Source organism: Gambusia affinis, linkage group LG13, assembly GCF_019740435.1.
Source record: "Gambusia affinis linkage group LG13, SWU_Gaff_1.0, whole genome shotgun sequence".
Taxonomy (NCBI): Eukaryota; Metazoa; Chordata; class Actinopteri; order Cyprinodontiformes; family Poeciliidae; genus Gambusia; species Gambusia affinis.
Genome location: NC_057880.1, coordinates 22,918,667 through 22,941,390, shown reverse-complemented (window position 1 = coordinate 22,941,390; position 22,724 = coordinate 22,918,667). Strand labels below are relative to the sequence as shown.

Sequence of the window (22,724 nt, the reverse complement as noted above, 5' to 3'; positions counted from 1 at the left end):
GATTATGCCAGGATTATTACAGGGTGCCGTGATTTTCCGAGCACGTGTGTTTAAAAAAGGCTAATAAATAAAACCATAAACACAGAAACAAAATGTATTATTTCTCTACTTTCAGTATTTTCTAGCTAGTTTTGGTGTAATGATATAGTTTGAGTTAGTTGTAATGCCATGTTTATTTACTTAAGGTAACAAAAATGTTCAGTTTTTGTCATTTTGTTTGTTCTAGTTAACTAGAATAATTTGGTTGCTGTTAACCGGCCACAAATCAACCTCTGCTTAGCTTGGATCCGGGCCAGAAACTCTCCCAGTTTGGCCAACTTTCTTCCTAACTGGTTAAGCTCCGGGCTCTGGCTCGGCTACACACGTAAACCTTTGCAGATTAGTCTGGCGGTGAGCTTTCTGATGCGCTTTTCATTTGAAGTGAAGAGGTCTTGTTTCAGTCCAGAACATTCTCAATATTTTTCAAGTGTAATTGACCACAAACGTGACTTTACTTTTTTAGTTGTTTTTTTCCCCCACCCCACTCCAGTGTTTTTTCTTCTAACTGAAACAAAGAGGGCTTGTGTGTGTGTAGTGTCTGGGGATTATGATTAACTATTAGATAACCAACCACTAGACAGAGATGAAAGGAAGGAGAGCAGCAAAGAAATATGGGAAAGAATAAAGGGAGGAGGAAAGAAATGGAAACTGAAAAGCAAGTCTCAACAGCTCTTTGTTTGTGTACCTTTGTGTTGCATAATTTCAACGTCTTGCACTTTTGTAATCAATCTTTATGCCGTTCTGGAAAAGAAATCCGACTTGAAACCATCATGAATTACAGGCAGAGTACCAAAAACTTTACTCAAGTAAGATTAAAAAAGTATTTGGTGGAAAGACTCAAGTACTGAGTAACGGATCAACTTAGTTATTTAATATTTACAAATTACATCATTAGACGGATCAAAATATAAGGTAGGGTGACCAGACGTCCTCTTTTTCCCGGACATGTCCGACTTTTCAGACCTAAAAAAATGTCCGGGGGGAATTTAAAAATCGTCCGGGATTTTGGTCAACTGCCTCAAAACACATTACATAGCTTACAGTGCATTGTGATTACATTGGCACTCCGTTCCACTACTCCATTCCAGGTTTCTTTGTATGGCAAAGAAATCGGTAGCACATGTATGTCCGCCGATTCTACCCCCCGACCAACAAAAAGAGAAGTGTCCTACTTTTCAGAAACCCAAATCTGGTCACCCTATATAAGGTTAATTGGAAATTTTGGTATTTTTAGGATCAAAATTACAATAATAAGTAACAAAAAATAAAATCAAGAGAAAGAATATTTTTCCACATCTGTTTCTTTCAAAGCGTATGAAACTTTAACAAAAACTGCAGGTCTTCTGCTGAATCTTTGGTTAAAACATGTTTGTTTTTCATTTACTGGGAAGAAAATCCAGAAATTAAAAAGTACAGCACAGTAAAAATACTCCTAAATGTAAATTTATTTCACATAAGTTACTCAACTGAATGTAATTGAGTAACTAGTTGCTACCCAACTCTGATCTCAGGTTACACAAGCAAAGCTACAACTGTGAAAAAACATTTCTAGAACCGTGTTCTGGGCTGGACGTAATGCCGACACGCTGCTATAACTGTGAACTAACTGCTTCTCTGCAGTTAGCTTTCATTTAATTAATTCCTCACAACTGAGCGCCCTCTGCTGGCGAAACTCATTTTGCCCTTTAAAATAAAATAGATTCCAGCAGCAGTTTGTGGACATAAAAATAAAATGGGGGCTACTATTTATCTGGTTCATAGTGCCACAAATTGAAGGAAAAGCTCCAACTAACTCAATGTGTTTCAATGTAAATTACAATTTGAGCAAACTGTTTCACTTTCAGAAATACCAGAGCAGTTGACATTATGTGCAGCCAGAGCTCACATATTTTTATGTGCGATGGAAAACCCACCTATTCACACGTCTAAACGAACTGAGTTCCTCTTTGTCTGCCATTATAAGGCTGTTTGTTTGTCGGAGGTTGGCTCTCCTTCCTCATGGCATCATGGATTTACCTGATTATTCACTGTTTAAACATCCAACAGGTATGTTGGAGCTTTTGGCACATTAGTGGAAACACTTCAATTGTTTCCATTAATTTTCTATTTGTCAGTTTTTCACTCATTTCTAATGGAAACGCAGATATTGTAAAGCGCTTTGGAGTCCTCTGACTTGATAAAGTGCTACTCATTTACCACTTACTAAACAAATATCCACACTATACCCTCTACAAGAATCTAGACATGTTTACGCTTTGAGGAGACGCCACCATGGTGCAGGATTAGACAAGATCCAGACATAAACGTTTAATGATTTACATGCAAACATAGCATTGGAAACAACAACAATTAAAACTATATATGAACCATGTAAACAGTTTCACCTCCAAAAGGAGGTTTAAAAGTGAAGCCTAAAAGCACCAACTCAGTGAGATCTACCTGCTGCTGGCTGACCTTCTCCAATGGAGTCCCCTGGAGCTGTTTGGTCGTTTTTCCCCAGACAACTGGCAGCTGTTTTCATTTAAAAAGTATTTGTACGCCTCCCAAACTGTACCAACAATAGCCTTTATCAGTCAGAGTTAGCAACTAGCTGTGGAGCATTTATACTGAAGCATTTCCTGCTGAGGGTGGTGCACAACGGTAATCATACAAGAACTCCAAGTTCAGACTAATACGACTCTACAATTACTCTGGAAAGGTGAAAAGGCAGCAGCTTGTTTGCACAAGTCACCATAAGGTTGTTTTAAAGCACATATGTCAGAGTCAAGGCCCGCGGGCCACATCCGGCCCGCGAGAAGATTTTCTACGGCCCCTGGGATGATCTTGATTTATTATTAGAACCGGCCCGCAGCAAGCCGGCACCCCGTCTGAACAAATGCGAGATGCACCCCCCCCCCCCGTTCGATCCTCACAACGCGCGCACCCCCCCCGGTCCGCAGGAAATTTACGAAGGCTTGGGCCGGTCCGCTGCACTAGACCAAATGCGTCATTTAAAAAAATCTCAATGAACATTCGATCAGTCCGGCCCTCGGCTTGTAGCTAAATTTTTTATTTGGCCCTCCGTCCATTTGACTTTGACACCCCTGTTTTAAAGTATTCATTCAAACCCAATTTAACTGGTGCTATTTATTTATTTGTTTTGTGTTGTTGCTAAAAGGCCTTTTAGTTGCTGAACAACTGAACTGAAGGCACAAAGCAACAAAACAAGTTTCTCTCAACCTGCCTAACACACTTTCCAATTAAGCCAACTTTGAATTCAAAGATTTCTGTTGTAGTCCGACATTATTAAAGGGAACATTTTATGCAAAATTCACTTTTTCCACACTTTTGTACTTCCATTTGGGTCTCAACTGCTTCTAAAAACACACCAAGTGATAAAAAAAACAAACAGTTTGGAGGCGATAAGGTAAGCTTGACAGACAAAAGTGTTTTTTTTATTTTAAATGCAAAATGTATATATATTTCGCACAGTTGTGACTTAAAGGTGGTAGAACCAGTTGACCAAACTTGCTGGAAGGCTAGGGTTGCTAGGTAATGGGCTGGGCTTTGCTGGGGTTGCTAGGTAACAGCCTGGACTTTGCTGGGGTTGCTAGGTAACGGGCTGGACTTTGCTGGGGTTGCTAGGTAACGGGCTGGGCTTTGCTGGGGTTGCTAGGTAACGGTCTAGGCTTTGCTGGGGTTGCTAAGTAACAGGCACAGCTCAGTTTTCAGACACCAAAAATCCTTAACTTATTGTCAAAAACCAGCTGTGTGTATTTTTTTAAGCACTTGGATTGTTTTTAAACGCAGTATAAACCCAAATGGAAGCAAAAGAAAACGTGGTTTTCATTACTCCACCTGAGTTATTTTCTTTAGTAAATGGTCTTTTTTGAGTCTGCTCCAGTTAACATGTTTACGCTTGAGCGATAACTAATTCAGTTAATGCAATAAATAATTTCAGCCCTATTAAATGTCATAATGTCAATGCCAACTTTCTTCTGTAAGGGTTGGTGCAGTTTTCAATGTAGCCTCTTCTAGGTTGGTCCATCATTTCTGCCGTGTTGCTTTCCAGTGACGGAGCAGCGTCGGCTGAAATTATGCAATGACTCGTTTATGGTGTTTGAACTCGGTACTCGTTGGGCGTGACCCTGTGTTGTTTGAATAGTGAACTGTTCGAACAGGTTACAGACGCCATATTGCAGCAAAAGTCTGGTAACACTAGAACCTTTTCCACATTTATCACATTTGATGCACAAGCTTCTGGGAATTTGTGCTCAAATTGTCTCGTTTCGCTGACAACCCGCTGCTGGTTGTTTCGCTCTATCCTCCTCTGGGACTCATGGATGCTCTACTTCATCCGTCTTTCTCGTCCTCTTTGTCTGAGTCGCTCTGTAGCCCCAGGACTTGATAAACACAGTTGATCCCTGGCCTTCGCTCAAAGCACTGAGTGTTTGAAGGGCAGCCTTTCTACTGACGACCTTGTTTATTCTACCCGCTTTCCGTCAGCCGTGTTTAATGTCACCAAGGCCTTTCTCTCCCCTGAAAGCGCACGTATTCTTTATACATATGGGGGGAAGAGATTGGTGAATAGACAGAAGGAAAAAGCAACTCCATGTGTTTTTGCACATGGAGGGAGTCGGGGGTTGGGGGTTTAATGCGGAAAAGTCCGAGCTGCTGATTAGATCTGTGTTGAAAAGTGTGGAGGTGTGTGCATGCCGCATACCAGCGTCTTGGCACATGCACACAGGTCTGGCATCTTGTTGAGAGAAAACCAGCATTCCCTGAATCCAAACGCGGCCTATGTGGGCATTATTAGGCCTGTTGGAACAGTGGAGGTTTGTGTGTTGCCACTGGTACACCGATTAAGGTGCAGGATTTGTATGCTGTGTGAGTGTGGTTAATGTTAAAAGTGAGCCAACGCTGTAATCTGAGTGCTGACAGTTTAAATCCCCTGTGGGAAAGTAGCTTTTTGTGTAGTTAGAAAGAAAACCGTCTGAGCTAGACGGCTCGCAGCAGTGAACACATCATTAGATTGGAAATCATATAACTGAATATTGCTTAATGCTGAAGTGGGAACTCATGATCTGGGAAAAAATAGTTGCAGAGGATCAAAAGATATTCTTAGAAAAACAAACGCAGGACTGAGTCGAGGCCTTCGGCTGTTTGTTTACTGCAGATTGAATTAACATGCTGGATTTTCATATTTTAATATAGTGTATGCACAATATACACTGTAAAACACAACAACTTACCAAGTATTTTTGGGCTGGTTTTTATTTCGCTTGAAATAAAACACAATTAATTAACAAGTTACATTTCTACAGGACAGGACCTTGTTTTAGGTAAATATTTCCTTAATATTAATTAAAAAAAAACCTACCAGTTAAACTGGAAGATTATTTCACTTCTAACATGGGAAAAAGTTTTGTTAGAAGTAAAATAATCTGCCAGTGGAACTGGTGGATTTTTTTATTAATATTAAGGAATTGTTGACCTAAAACAAGCTCCAATATAATGCAGAAAAATTACTTGTAAGTTAGTTTTGTTTTACTTCTAGTGTACTAAAATATTTACACAGGAAATTAGACCAAAAATACTTGGTAAGAGCTTCTGTTTTTGCAGTGTATCGCCAACATATAATCATCAGTGTCAGTGTACTCTGTGCTTTTATCACAAAGGATTGCTTGAAGTGAAATATGAATATGCAGTTAAATCTTTTATGTTAATTTAATTTTTAGCTAGTTAAATATTAAATTAACCAGCACCAGAAATAAATAAAATCTTAAAAGGTCACAGATTGATGGAAGCACACATGAGAGAAGGAAAAATTGGAATAAACGGCAACCGATAATGCCATTGCAATATTTACCGGTATTGTTTTGCAATTGCAAGATTTTCTATTGTAGTACAGCCGTTATGCACATGTTGAAATTTTAGAAAGTTTTCATAACTGTCCCCTCCAGAGACTTGATGTTCATAAACTCTTTTTTTATAGCTCTTTCAATTCATCCTCTCAATTTCCGTACTTGTCCCAGAAATATGTGTTGAAATTGTGACTTCATTAACAACCTTGTAACGGCATTTCAAACAGGAAATGAATGATATACATCCCATGATTCATAGCTTGTAGCTCCACCTCTAGCAGCAATAAATGAGTCACTTTGCTGTTGTAACTCATTGATTGTTTACCTCTCAGATATTCTGCTGACAATTTTGGATTATTGCCCTGTTGATGACTCAATCCAACTGTCAGCTTCACTTTGATTTACAATGTGAATTCATGAGGAAATAAAACACTGCAAGGTCCCACAGGTCCCGTGGCTGCAAACACTGCAAAAAATCTGAGTCTTACCAAGAGCTTTTAGTCAGGTTTCTAGATTAAATATCTTAGAAAACTTGAAATGCAACAAAACGACCTTACAAGTGACTTTTCAGCAAGATGTAGGAGTTTGTTTTAGTCAATAATTCCTTAATATTGATGAAAACGTTCTAGTTCCACTTGAAGATGATTTCACTTTTGGTGTGTTTCCACCAAAACCGTCACACGTGTCAAAAACACTCCTGATGCTTCAAGTTCGGTGCGTGTGCATTTTGAAGTCAGATGGTTGACATTTTGCTCTGGAGGCGTCAAAAATCTCTCCAGGCGGGTGTTGAGAGGAGACGCCTCTGCATACGTGTCCCTCAAACTCTTCCACCGTCTTCTGCATATTTTGTCTAAAAAGTATGTTTATTTGACAAGATTTAATGTTTTTGCTGGATGGATTTGGATAGCTCAAATGCTTGGAAATATTTTCAAATAGTAAAAGTTATAACTTCCTCGCTGATCCTCTTCCAAGCAAGGTTCTTTCTGTGTCTGTAGTCATAACTTGATTGGTCGAAGATAATAGAACGAGAGCAAACAGCCGCAATTAGTTTATCCTCCATTGTTTATTTTCTTCTGAGATCAAGTCGGAAAATGCAAAACTACAAGCGGTGAAAGCGCCGATTTTCCAACTCCACCACTGGAGACGTCAAACGCGCAAAACACTCGAAATGCTTCAAATCATGCAGCGCTTTGAATGTAAACCAGACGCTCAAAACGCGTTTTGTGTGAACGCACCATTATAATAAGACAGCTTTCCCATGTTACAAGCGAAATAATCTGCCAGTGGAACCAGAACTGGGTTGCTAGGTAACAGCTCTGGGCTTGGCTGGCGTTGCTAGGTAACGATTGTGAAATAAGTGAAATAATCTGCCAGTGAAACTAAAACTTTTTCATCAACATTAAGGAATAATTGACTTAAAACAAGCTTTTTTTATCTTGCTGAAAAGTTACTTGTAAGTTAGTTTTGTCTTAGTTGAAGCTTCCTGAGATATTTCCACTTGAAACTTGAGAAAAACTACATTAGTGCTTTTGCAACGAAACAAGCCCAGATAATAATCCTCCACAGTGCTTTACTATTTCTATTGCCCACAGTGTTGTGCATTCTGAGGAATCATCTGTTTCCTCGTTTCATCCGACTAAAAACAGTTTTACGGGGTTTTTTTGCAAACTTAAATCATGCAGCATTATTCTTACCTGATGCTTCTTATACATGTTTTTCTTTCTCCATATGTAGTTTAATTAACTTTGACATTTCAGATGCTACCTGAGGCCTGTAAAGGCCTCTGAACGATGGTGGACACGTAGATCAGATATGACTTTAAAACCCTTCCGAGATTGATGAGCAGCAACAATTTCATCTCCGGGATCATTGATGACTTATTTCTCTCTTGGAATATTTTCTATGTAACTCCTGACAGCTTCAAACCAGAAAAATATGCCTAACCACACTAAAAATAAGAATTTATTTAAAAATAAGAAATTATCTTTAAATCTGTGTTTCTCTCTCAGTCTTACTACTGTCAGAAAAAGGTGGGTGCCCAAGAAGGAGAAAATGAAATATATCTTCTGTCAGTTTTCCCCTGAACAAGTTTGCTAATATTTGTATGCATGTACATTGGAGGAGTTTTCGCTTAGCTGCCGTTGAGTACTGGGAGATTACATTACCTGCTTTGTGCTGCAATAAAAATCAGATAATTGTTTGTATTCCTGCAAGAACCAAAACTGTGTGCATATTTATATTTCAAGCTTACATAATCATTGCACCAGGAACTGGACTGAGATTTTGTGTTTTTGCAGTGCTGAGCGCGTCCTGCTCTGCAGCATTGAATCCAACAGCTGCACATCTGCAGCGCATCTCAGCTGCTCGCCGTCGAGTCCAGCCGGTCGTATTCTGATCGGGACACAGAACCGCGTCCACCAAACTCTCCCCTCCCCGGGTCAGGACATCTGACTGAGGTCCAGGCAGGATGAAGCGCATAAAGGGAGTTCAGCGTGAAGCCCATCGTCTCATTTCATGGTCAGGGGGACTTTATTGTCCGGGTTCGGGGCGAAGCGCCTCAAGTTCATTAACATTTTCTAACTGTTACAGGCTTTCTTCAGCGACCGGACCCCCCTCCCAGGAACTCCCGTCTCCTGCAACAGGGGAACAATGCCTCCTTTTCTGAAGCATTACCATTTAAATGGTGCAAACTGTTCAGGCCTGTTAGCGCTCATCTTAATGGATCTTATTCCTGTGAATGAGACGCAGTAGGGAGGGCAGATCTGGATGAAGCCACTGTATATTTGCATATTTCATCAATCTGCCAACAGTTGTCTCTGGGTGGGCCGGGCGTATGACTGCGTGTGTGTGTGTGTGTGTGTGTGTGTGTGTGTGTGTGTGTGTGTGTGTGTGTTTTCCACTGTTGTGCAGGCAGCTGAAAGGAGATGGTCTGTAAAACCTCAGGGAGAGAAGAAAAGAAGTGAAGGGAGCACACAGAAACGATGACAGTAAGCCCACCATCAGTGATGAATGGGCCTACCTGGTGAGAGGAATCCCCACGAACTCACACAACTCCACTGGTTGCCAACAGAAAAAACTGCACCAAGAACAGGAACATCATCTATTAAAGGGCCAGTATTACCTGTTTTGCAGGCACATAGAGCCATTTTATAGCCCAATAACATAACTATGTTAGCTTCAGTTGTTAAAAAACGCTACATATATCAAATATGACTTGAAAGAAATTTGACTTCATATTTTAGTGTCTTGAAATTGGGAATCTATCTCTTTAAAAACTCCTCCTCTTTCTGAAACTCCTCCTTCAGGAAGTCATCACAACATGGCTCCTTTATTAAGGCTTTAACAAAGTTTTTACCAACGTTTCACTGAGAAGTAGGTCATATAATTGGATGCGCTAATTTCTGCTAGCTAGTCTGAAGGAGCTGAATGGGGGAATCCTGGGAGACGGCTACTGAAGACTGCAGCTGTGAGGCGGAGCTGCGTCTCGAAGGCGGAGCTAGGTCCACCCGGGTATTTTGGATAGCTGAATGGTTGCCGCAGAGATTCAATGATTTCTCAAACATGCATGAAAGAGTCAAATCAACAATCCAGGTGTGTTTTTTTTTTGTGTTTTTTTTTTAAATGAGAGAATAACATATTAACAACTCAAAAAAGTTGACATTATGTAATACTGCGCCTTCAAATAGTTTTTGTCACACAAACACAATCTACAGTCACAACCGGTTTCCCTGGAAATCACAATCGGCTTGTTCACATCGTACCGTACACAAGCTAACGTTTTCTCCACACTCCATGTCAGTTGATGACCAAAATGCTCCTTTTGTTGTTCCTTACTACAAGTACCGTGTGCATTAATAATGTTTACGGCTACTTGTAATTTAGAAGTATAATAAAAGAAAAATAGACTTGGGTTGCTTTGGCAAAAGCAAACATTTTCCTTCTGCCTGTAGATAGTTCGACATAAATAATAATTTCATTTTAGGAGTTACGATGCAGTTAGTCAGCGTGGGGGGCAGCTCTGTTCATGGCATTCAGCACAGCTGCAGACCTCAATCTGCATATCTGTAGCATGCTATGTATCGTAATAGTGTTCAAAAACAAAAGTCCTGCAACTCCCCCTGTGAAACTTTCCACCAGTATCTTCAGGTTTTCTTTTATTGACCCGTTCCTAAGCCTTGTATCTATTATTATTATAAAACACAATCCTTTTGGTAAGCTAGCTGTAGCGCCTTGGGCTCACGTCACGGCATTAAGTGGTTGTTTATATGCAGTACCTCGCGGACCACTAGGGGGCGCCTGAGGATTGCAGTTTGAGAAAGACTGATCTAAAAAATCCCAGTTGACGGCATTGAGACTGGAGCATTCACTGTTTCTGGTTGAGCTTATAACATGTCACTACCATTTTGCCGTTGACTTTAGAAAAGAAAACTCCCCTTTAACAGTAAGAAAGAAGCCTGACTCAGTACGACTGGATGTTTATAAAAACAGAACAGATGCACAAAAAAGAAACAGAATAACTGATGTAAGAGAAAAGTTAATGGCAGTAGTATGTGTCACAGCTAAACAGAACGGTAAGCCAAATGTAGCTTCTGAAGAGACAGAAAGCTAAAAGATGAAACAACAAATAAAGCAAAATTCAAGAGGGGTACGAGTGAGAACGCCAAAAGATATTTTTGTGAAGAAGTTAAGTAAATACAAAACATTTGAACGATTTTAAAGACGTTCATCAGCAATTAGCCACTTAGCTGGTATAGTTAGCATGCTAATGTTACCAGAGAAAATAAGCGGGTATTTTTTAGTCATGATGAGACACTGGAGCGCTGCGTGTGGCCGTAATTAAGAGAGAGAACACCCAGCAGCTTAAAAACAAAGACGTTTAGAGTTGATGGGTGCTGGCAGTTTTAACAGCTTTTATCGACAATTACAGCTGTTAAAGGATTGTACATATCCTGCAAGAACTGAATATTTTTTTTTACTTGAAGCGGCGAGAATAAGAACAAAAATTGTGCTTTGTTTTCCTTTCACAGTGGATTAGCAGTGTTAGCATAGTTAGCTGCTACAGTTAGCATAAACAAATATAAAAACAGTCTCTCTACATAGTTATTGGCTTTAAATATTCCTTCTTGTTATCGGAGCATACTCAGCATACAGAAGAGGGCCGATTTATCCACCAGAAGCAGCTGAAGATTGCTGTGGGTGTGACGTTATGATTGTTTTGGTTTTCCTGCTGTAACCACGGTGACCTGATTTCACGTCAGTAGATAGATGAACGGATTCCTGTTTTCTGCTGGAGCTTCTGAATGCAGATTCTCTTCACGGTTATAATTCCTGCAACAACTTTTAAATTTAGATATTTTCACTAAACACAGAACAAAAAGTTTTCTTGTATTTTTCTCCCTTAAAGGAGGTCTTTTATACAAAATCCACATCTTGCAAATTTTTATAGAGAATTTCTTTTGGATCTCAGCTGCTTCTGAAAACAACACAAATGCTGGAAAAAAAATCACCCAGCTATTTTGTTGTGGCAAAAAGTTTTTGTTTTTTGTTGTCTGGAAAATGACCTGTTTTATTCTTAAATCATAATGTGCCATCACCTAGCAACCCAAACAGAGGTCTGTCTGTCACCCGGCAACCCAAGCAGAGTTCCATCTGTCACCTAGCAACCCAAGCAGAGTTCCATCTGTCACCTAGCAACCCAAGCAGAGTTCCATCTGTCACCTAGCAACCCAAACAGAGGTCTGTCTGTCACCCGGCAACCCAAGCAGAGTTCCATGTTTGGTCAGCTGGTTTTATCACTGTATGCGCTGTACAATGGCTGCTGGAAAAGACAAATGATTTGTTGTTGATTTCACTTCCAGATCCACTTGTTGCATTCTTGTTGGTTATGCAGGAGGCTCTGCTATTGCTTTTCCAAGATGTGAGGTTGTATAATTGCACATCTGTTTTTAGCCATCTTCATGTGCAAATGTAAATGTTGAGTTACAAAACACCCAAAAACATTTTATTCTGAAAGTAGATCAAAATAGATAGAACTGAACAGCCTAAAAACTTATTGAGAACCTGTTCAAGGATTCATTTACAAAAGAAGGCAATGCTGAGCACCAAGCTTCTGTAGCAAACCGCTTCTGGCAATCCATCTGAAATATCTAGAATAAAATCAGCTAAAATGTGACCCGAAGCTGCGCTGAACTTAAAAAATAACTCATCACTCCCTGCTTTCGACTTGCTTTGCATATTTTGTGATCATCAGATGGTGTGTGAAAGTTTATCTGTTTTTCTCTTGCCTACTTTTGGTGCTTACACATAAGAAGCCCATCTGAAACTTACTGCACCAAACTGAAAATAATCCCTCAGAATAGTTCAACTGAGAGACACTAAAGAGACAAAAAAGACAAACATCCTCTCGTCTGCTGATGAGGGCAGCAGCAGTTAACCTGCCCACCTTTCGCTCTACAACCGAGGAAACTGCTGTCCAAACAAGATACGCCGACACACAGACACTGCGCTCTGACTCATTTGACTCTTCTTCCTAGCTTTTTATCAGCAGCAAAACTTTCCCACAGACAAATACAAAGTCAAAGCAGAGCAGCTTCCAGATCAAAAGTCACCGGGGAAATGTAGGTTTCTGAAAATCGAGTAAGAAATTTCAGGAAGGTCTTCACCTTTATGAGCGCCACATTAACCGATTATGGCTGTAGAACGGTTCTAATGTTCCACTGACAGTTCTGTTTTGAAGCAGCGTTATCATACTGTGAAAAAAAAAAAAACATTGGCACCACACGGATGCCGTACTACAGTGATATACTATGATAATAATAATAATGTCTTTTTGATTAGCTTTGTTCTGACATGCCTTCACATGGGAAAAATATCAATGAAGCAAAATTTTGGAAACTTGCTACAATTTTGTAAAACTCTGGGTTTCCATTGAGAAATCCAGACTCTCAATGGAAGAAAGTCTGGGTTCAGTATGGAAGACCAAAACTGACATAATTAAAGATAACAGAAATATACACGTTTGTTTCTCCTTTTCTCTATAGATGAATTTTTATCTAAACTGACCAAAAATGTCACAAAAATAAATATACATATTTTTTGCCAAAACATGCATATATTTAGACAAAAATGCATAGAAATATCCAAATATATATTTTATAAAAGTATCTAAAAATATATATTTTCAAACAAAAAAGCATTTTTATCTAACATAACAAAAATGCCTAAAAATTAATATTTTTTTATTTCTTTGTCTAAATTTGGCAGGATATATAAATATGTTTTTATATTGTCTAAAATGCATAATTTTAGACAAAATGTCTATATATATAAATAAATATATATAAATACATTTAATAAAAAATTGCTAAAAATCTACCCATTTTGACAAAAAGGAAAAACAAAAAAAATATATACTTTTTAGACAAAAATGCATATATAAAAATCACAAAGAAATAATAATAATAAAAAACAACATATTTCTACTTTTGTTGTTAGTTATGTCAGTTTTGGTCTTCCGTATTCCAGATGTATCTTAAGCAACAAAGCCTGTTTAATCTGGTTTTGTGTGTCAGCACCAACTGAAAAATGCAGAAACACTGAATGAATGAGGCTTTCAGCTTGAACGGCTAATCGAAAGACACTGCATACCAACTTTATGGACAAATGTTAATAATTGTGTTTGTGTTTGAGACTAGAAGACAACATGGATGAATGTAGCCTAAATTTTCTGCATGGTGCCTTTTCCAAACTCACTGCACTTCCTATCAATTTTCTACATCTGAAGCTAAGCCACTGTCACTCGATGGGTTTTGTGAATTTCAGAATCATAATAGCTCTTGTCAGCACAAAACCAGCATTGGTTGATTGTCAGAATCAAGCAAAGTAAAAGCAGTTGTAATTATATCTCTTCTTTTTAAGCGATAGCATTTTAGACTTCACCCACAAATACTTTGGGCATCAGAGCCTGAAGCATCTGGAAAGATTTAACCCACATGAGCGTTTGTGTACTAGTTATTTTTACTTTATGGTGAGTGTTTGGAGCTGTTCCTGCCAAAGCAGAGATACAGTTGCAGTCAGAAGTTTAGATCTTTGTGGTTATAGATATCTTCCTAATTTGGGTCTTTAATGTTTTATTGGAGCAATTCTTTTTCTGAGAGGAAAACAGCATATAACTGATGATAAGAAGAAAAAAGAAATGAGTCCAAAACTTTGGATTTCTTTGTTTATTCTCTCTGATCCAGCAAGAGAAAGAGATCCTTTTTTGAAATATCTGATAGTATTTGATAATATTTCATCTGTGGAAACAAAGTTTTTTTGCTTTTCCTCCAATTTCTAACTATTTATGACTAAAACTAAACAGAACCAGAGTTCAATCAGTTGCTTCTCCATAACACAGAATCTTCCATCTGGTAGTGGATCATGTCAGTCTTTTCTAGAATCATACATGATGAGCTTGACACCTTTCCTCTGTTTCTGTAACTAGCAGGAAGGAGAACTTTTGCACAAAGTCGTTTAAGTTCGCTGTTAGGCCTGCTTTACAAATGAAGGTTCATGGTTAATCTGTCTCTACAAAGGTGTCTGAAAATGAAGTTATTGTTGGGTTTTATTGCAGAAATAGACCAGAAAAGGAAACTACTCTTCAGGATGTCACATGTTGAGGTTTGAGGTTTTGTTGAGGTTTTGACTAACTTGGCCATAGAAAATGTCTCTTCCTTCAAAATCAACGTCTTTAAGCTCAACCAAAATTTATGCCAGCCCACATGGACAAACCAAATGCCTTCTAGAGAAAGACTTTGTGGTCAGATAAGAGAAATATTGACCCACAATGGTGAGAAATTTGCTCTAAACCTAAAAACACCGTCCAATTGGCAAGTAAGGTGGAAGAACTCTGGTTAGTTTGTTTAGGAAGTCTGACTCGTTTGGGGAGGCATGAATACATAATCAAACTCTAGTCCGACTAAAGCCTAGGTCTTGGTCCGGTTGAAGCAAACTCTGGTGCAGTTCAAATACGAACGCTCAGATAGACCAAAGGTAAAACCAAAATCCGCCCTAAAGCCCATGGCATTATGGGTAACTACAACCAAAACAAACAGGTAAATCTAGCGCTATCTGGATTAGCGATTTGTTATCTTTTCCCAAAAACAAAAGAGAAATCCTACAACCACTGAAATCTGACGCTCCTCCATTTTTGTTTACATTTTGTGAAGAAGGAAGTTGTGCTCAGCGTCTTTTTTCAGAGGCGAAGTGTTTTTAAAAGGTTTGGTTCGTTTGACACAGTGAAGTGTGAAAGCGAACTGCACCAACTGAAAATGTAACAAATGTTGCAATTTTTGTCCCCAATTGAACCAAGAACACGTCTTCATCAGTTTCCTAAAGTAGTTTAAAAGCAGAGCTACCACTAAGACAATAAGAGGAGTAACACACAATAAGTACAGATCAAGGGTTGATCATCAGGGAACAAAAAGCAGCTGCTGTGATCTTTTTAATTTCCTTATAATGCAGGTTCTGACACATACTGTTGCTCAACCTCCTGGCATCGACACAGAGTTGATCATTTGCCAAGAAACACATTGCCCTACTGTTCTGTCTCACCTTCAGCAAACATGTACAATAAAACAAACACTGTAAAACTGTGTGTGTAGCTGATCGGCTCCAGGTACAGATAAGGATTCGAGATAAAGATGTTGTATTTAATCCCTCTTTACCTCCGCTTGACGTGTGTTTAGGAGCCGGTCTCTCATGACTCAGCTCTGTTTGCTTGCACAACCACCCAGAGCCTCAGCAGGTCCTCAGATTCAATCAGACGGGATGTGGTTTCATTTCCAGTTTCACTCCAACTGTTTGGGCTACGGTCTCGAGGGCTGGGGGTGCAGACAGATAAGTGGATAGAGATACGAATGTGAGGCCATGTTTGACTATCTGTCACCACTTGAGCCCATTTCTCCATGTAAAGCTATTCAGGAGAGAGGATGGATATTCAGTTCTGTACATGCTGTTCAGTGTAACTGGGTCACTTTTGTTCATGTCCTGACCCATTGATCTTAGAGCGGAGCAGTAATCTGCTTAGTATTTAAAGCAAGTCTCAGACACTTGGATTATCAGCGGCAGACGGTGTGCTACTCGGCATGTGATGTTATGCAGTTTTCATCAGGAAAAGTAGCACATGAAATCTCACAGGGGGTCCTACACTTTTGGACTGCTCTGACTTTAGTTGGGTTCACCCACCCATCGTCTACAGCCGCTTATCCCTTCAGAGTCACACTGGAGCTGGTACCATCTCCAATGGACAGTTTGCCAGTTAGTTGGGTTCATGTGATGTTAGTACCACAACCAGATGGTCTACAAATAGAAAGACGGTTGGCAAACATGGTGTTGATCAATTTGATCCGATCTGGGAAACTCTTCCACTGGTTTCATTTGTTGCCAAAATCTTTCTGAGCCCCACTCCTGTACAAAAACCACACCAGAATATTAAGAGTCAGCCAAAATGAGAATGGTTCCTGTAGTTGAGTTGTGTGCACTGCAAAAAAACAAAACAAAATCTTACCAAGTATTTTTGGTCCACTTTCTTAATACACTTAAAATAAAACTAAACTTACATGCAACTTTTCAGAAACGTCTAGGAGATTATTTTAAGTAAAGTAAAATTGGGAAAGACGTACTTGTTCCTCTGGCAGATTATTTCACTTATAACAAGACTGTTTTTCCATGATATAAATGAAATAATCTGCCAATGCAACAAGTCTCTTTTTAATCAATATAAACAATTTACTAAAAACAAGCTAATACACCTTGTTGAAAGTTACTTACAAGTTAGTTTTGTCTTATTTCAGGCGTACAAGAAAGTGGACCAAAAATACCTGGTAAGATTTTGTTTTTTTGCAGTGTGATCATAGTGGTTCATATTAATATATAAGCGTTAGTGTGACAGGGATTTGAGGAAGACTTTGGACAGTCTTTGGGTGTTTTCACACCTGATAGTTTGGTAGATTCAGTTGAATTGGGGACTAAAATTGCAACATTTGTTGCATTTTCAGCAGCTGCTGTTTGCAGAACAAACCAAACTAATTAAAAAACCTGTTCACCTCCTCACCTGTGGAGACACTACACCAAGAACCTCTGAGGGAAGCAACACAAAAACGTCTGAAGAAGACATTGAACCTTTCTTCTTCATTACCGTATTTTCCGCACTATAAGGCGCACCGCATTATAAGGCGCACCTTCAAGGAATGGCCTATTTTAAAACTTTTTTCATATATAAGGCGCACCGCAATATAAGGCGCATAGAAGAGACGCTACAGTAGAGGCTGGGGTTACGTTATGCATCCATTAAATGGAGCTGCACTAAAGGGAATGTCAACAAAACAGTCAGATAAGTCAGTCAAACGTTATTAATAGATTACAAATCAGGTTCTGACAACTAAAATGAATAAACAGCTGTTTAATTATTTTCCCCGAGGTAAAGTTAGTGACGTGGCGCAACATTTCTATAGTGGAGGGGAACGTTTCCTCGATTCAATAGACACGTAAAAACAGTCTGATACTGTTATGATAAATCAAACGTTAGTGCAATCACAATATAGTAACGCTCTAAATAGTGCAAAGCAATAACAATATATCAATAACGTTGTTCAAACGTTAATGTCCATATTCACAATATGACCAACCTTGTTTAGCTGTAAACACACAAAATAAACATGTAAAGCTCGCTTTACTATGTTATTCCTCATCCACAAATCCCTTGAATTCTTCTTCTTCAGTGTCCGAATTAAACAGTTGGGCGAATACGGCGTCCAACATGCCCGCATGTCGTCCGGCGCTGTCTCCCCATCTTGGTGAACGTGTATTGGCTTTCTGTCATCCACTGTTTCCACGCAGTTAGCAGTTAGCTAGACTGCTAACGGCTGGATAGACGCCAATATCTAGCGGCTGGAGTTCTTCTTCTACGGAGTAAAATGAAGTCGGCGGCTGCTTACCGTAGTTGTGCGACCTCTTGTGGCTCAATATTGGTACATATATAAGGCGCACCGTATTATAAGGCGCACTGTCGGCTTTTGAGAAAATTGAAGGTTTTTAGGTGCGCCTTATAGTGCGGAAAATACGGTATATGGAAACAAAAATGCTGTGGAGTCAAATTTTAGTGGTTGTGGGAGTTTTCTTTTGTCTTTGGTAAAAGACCACAGACAGTTTCTACTGCTGGCATTAAAATCTAGCATTTGTTTTGGTTGTATTAATCCAGAATACCCTGCATCATAATCCACTTCCTGGACTGGCTTTTGGTCTGCTTGGCGTTCACATATGCATTCGAACCGCATCAGAGTTCATTTTAAACAACCAGAGACATCGGAACCAGAGTTTGCTTTTTTTGGTCCACGTCAGAGTTTGAAATGGTTTTGACCTTCACAAATGGATCGGACTTTCTAGGCAAACAGATTATAGTTCGAACAATCGGCGCATTTACATCAGCCCTAAAGAGGCAGATCTACTGTTTCAGCTGATCATGTTCATTTCTATGGCAAGCGCTCTGTTTCAACCTGAAGCTTATAACTTCTGTGTGCTACCTTTCCTTTGGAGAAGAAAATAAACATGTGGCTTGTGAAATGATGATGTTGACAGTTTTACTGCCAGAAAACAACTCAGAAATAGATTTTTCTTTTACTTCCACCAATAAAAATGTTTTTATTTGATGACAGAGCTAGCGTTCTTTGTAAGGTCAGCCAGTTGCAGTCGTTACCTCCAGTAGCCTTCAGCAATGTGCACTGATGTAATTGGCAGACGAGAAGTTTTGAACGAGTTAAAAGCAAATGAAAACAGTCTGCCTGATTTCCCGACTAAAGGCTTTGTTACTGCTTTTGCATATTATAGCAGAACCAGATCAAAGACAATGAGGGTTTTATTTAGTTGGGATCCACATTATTGCTTTTAAGGTTTTAGTTATCAATGAGTTCAGAAAATGGACGATTTTAGTTCCAGAAAAGCTGTTAGAGCTGTTGTTTTCTCTCTGAGCTCTAGTTAATATCAGTGATTTACTCCAAAAGGTCAGAAGTTACTGACCCAGTGAGTTAACACGAGCTAGCTTGAAAACAGACGTCCAGGAGCAGAGGCTGAAAGATTTTCTGCTCTTCACGGAGCAGCTCTTCTTCCCCGTTCATCAGCGCTGCCAACTCTCAATTCTGCTAAGTGCAATTCAACATTATAGGCTTCCAACTTACTAGTAAAATTGGATGTTACTTTTGGTTCCCACATTCAGGCAGGATGAATTTTCTTTGGCTCAGCTGATAGTAGGTCTTCCTCTAGTTACTCCGCTCTATCCAAATCATCTCCTCAGAGAAAAACAAACCTTTTAAAAGATAAGCGATCTTTAAATTTGGACAGAGAAAGAACCTTATTTCCTTTCAGAGTAATTCACCTATATCTGCGCATGCATATCTTAGCTATATCTTCAACTGCTCATGGTTTGCACATTCATTATGAAAACTCTTGAGTTTCATCTGAGCAGCTTGCATGATAAAGATCCTTGTGGTGAATACCGAGACCACTTTTTGGTTTCTTCAATGACACGTAATAGGGGCCATTGAGCGGTCCCTGGACAGGAAACCAGAGGCCGTCAGGGGTCGCCGAAAAGCGCCAGTGACCCCTCACTCCACTCATCTACGCAGAAACCAGAGCCAATCAGCTGACAACACATCTCCTCACATTCAAAGATTTGGTTCTAATAGCTGAGGAATGATGATTGTCCTCGTGGTCAGGTTTCACAGAGGAGACGTCTGTGGACAAAGGACAAGGAGTGGGGGTGGACTGGGCTCACTGTCAAAGTCCATTTAAGACTTACACTCTTTTTCTTGCAAGTGAATAACACCTAAGATTACTGACAACTCTTGTCATCTTTATGACAACAATTTGGATTGTGCCCACCAAACATCGACACATACATTACTGAAAAAATACAATTTAAAGAGTTGCATTATATGTGAAGCGGAAAAAGATCATTGGGGCAACTCATTTTGAGTAAATGCTCAAAAAGGCAATTTGCTGCTTTTATATTTGCACAATTTAGCACTCAAGCAGATTGGCGGTTTCTGCATGAGTTGGGCCCACAGCAACATATGCCTTCAATTTGCAGCCACAAACAACCAAACTTACACCCGCTCAGTGGACAAAAAACAATTTTTTATGATGTAACTTAAGTAAAACATAAGAAACTAAAAATACTTTGATAAATAGCTGAAAAAACGGCTAGCTTATTAGGCAAATAGCTGGAAGATAGAGAGGTAGCTAATTAAATGAACAGCTAGATAGATAAATAGCTAGCAAAGTACTTAGCTAAATCGTGTGATAAATAGCTAGCTAGCCTGATTAATAACTTGACAAATTGCTTGATAGATAGACAGATAGTTAGAACCGAAGCTAGCTAGCTGGAAAAGATGCTAACTAGTTTCTATTCAACACTGATATGTTCCTCCTGGCTCAGACTATGGGATATTATACAGTAATATAAGATATTACATCTTCTTATATGTATGACTATAAGTGGATAGGTCATGGGTCATCCAATCTTACTTAAAATTTTCCTTACCTTTCTTTATTTTCCTGTAAAGCACTAAATTATCAGATTGTCAATGCATTTTGCCTTGGCTTTGCAAATCAGAAAGGGTGGATAATTTGTTCCACTCTAGTTGATAAAGAAGACTTTACTGTAAGTTTAGAATACAAACCCATTCAGCGAAATACATTTCTGTGGGTAAATGTTTGAAGGGTCTCTTCAAACATCCACTAGCAGTTGCAGATTACAGTTAATAAAATGATCAAATGAAACATGTCTCTGTTTTCAAACATTATCAAAGCCGCCACAGAGGAGCGGGTAAGAAATCTCTGCTGGAGTGACAAGTCAAACTCAGCCTGGGAACCAAAGCAACTGCAGGATTTGCTTAATGCAAGCAAGACGGGACACGGATTACTGTCAGCTGCATAAAACACCAACATCGCGGACATGCAGAACTGACTTGGATGCTGCAAACCAAACTCTGCTTTAGGTTTCCAACCGCAGCCCAAAGTGTAAAGATGTGAATATAGGTCAGCACATCTCATCTCTCCGTTTGAAAAGACTGCAGATCTGTTCTCAGACATCTACCCGCAGAAATCCTGCACGGTTTACCAGGCCTTCCCTTGGCTTCCATCCAGACAAAAGACACAAACCCTCCCTGCTTTTCTCCTACCAGCATCCAACCAGCCTTTCTTCTTCTCCATTTTCTTCTCATCCCTTCTTCCTCTGTTGTGTAAACACTGTAATTACAACCGCAGGGATTTTCATGTTTTTATAACCAATGATGTTTGACATGGCCCTTCAGGGATAGTGAGCTGGCTGACCTTGGTGTCAACTGTTCAAACCCCAGAGGAGCGAATTAAAAACTCATTGTCATTAATATGAAATTACATTTGTTTTATTTTTTTATGAAGTTTTTCTTTTAATAACTGGAGGGCTGCAAGTGTCTTGGGGTGGGTCTCTACCAGTTTTGCCCATTCTGCTCAGCAAAACACCTCAAGATCAATCAGATCAAATGTAGAGTCTCTTTCCACAATTGGATTTAGGTCAGATCTTTGATTGGGGCCATGCTACCACATGAATATGCTTCTATCTAAATTATAATATGCATTTTAGAGCCTCCAACACTAACCAGTCCTTTCCTGAAACCTTTCAACGTACCATTTGGTTCAACAGACCTGAGTCAAATGCTGAGTTGCTTATTTCTGCAGGGATGTGAGAGTTGTTGAGTCCAGTATGTTGACCAGGCAGAGAGATGATAGAGTAGGGGATATGACGCTTCCTCGTTATGATCGATGGAAGAGATGATTCAGACTTCCTGTTTTTCCTGTTTCATGAAACTTCATTTTCAAATCTTCTGAGGTTTGGGGTTGTAGTTTAGGAATTATTTAAGCTTTTGAGATGCTAATCACCTGGTCCCAGTTATAAAATAAAAATTGTTACCACGGTTACGCAGCATAACAACTTTCTGAAAGTATTGAAACTAAAAGCAAAAATACTTCCAGCTGCACAGCATCCAAATATGAGTTAGTAATACATAGTTCCTCCAGAAACTTTGTAGCTGACAGCCATGTTGGTAGGCATCAATAGCTAACTGTCATGACAGTTGCTATGACAACGATATAAATACCACAGAGCTAGTTGGGAATAGCTCTCCCCTTATTTCTGTCTTATTTATGAACAATATAAGTACATTACGGCTATTACTTTGTTACAGTTTTGATTAACCAGCTCTGTGTAATACTAAGATAAATATCACTGATATTTACTGTAGTACTTACTGCAGAACTAGTGAAATTAGCTTAGCTAATGTAGCTTTTATGTGCTAGCTAAGACGGACATACGTGTGTTTCTACATGTGCTTACCCAGCCAGTCACCAGAACCTTTTTATTTACACAAAGAGTTTGCACGTCCTTTACGAATCCGTTTACACTCAGATTTCAGGCCGTAAAGTTCCTCCAAATTGTACGCACTCTTCCTGTTCAACAGGTAAATATTAACTTGAGATCGGAGGTAGTTTTTCCACATCCACAGACATATTTTCCTTCTCTGTCTCGTACAGGTCGATGCTGACAGCAGCCATTTTGTTCATGTATCTTTCTCTCACACTTTGGTTAAGAGTTTCTACATATTTTCTTTTTGTTGGTCTTGAAGCCATGGCTATGCATTAGCCTACTAAGATGGCGTGGATCACGTCTACCATCTTTCCAGCCTTATTTTTCTTCTTCTTCTTCTTCCTATTCCTCCTCTCTCTGTTGTGTAAACTTTGTAATAACATCCTTGGTTATTTCTGTGCGGT

General features: G+C 39.3%; 1 long non-coding RNA gene across 1 annotated transcript in view; it reads right to left on the bottom strand.

Moving 5' to 3' along the window:
• The window catches only part of LOC122842195, a 45,813-nt gene that overhangs the window by 6,626 nt on the left and 16,463 nt on the right, over positions 1–22,724 (bottom strand). The window lies entirely within an intron of this gene.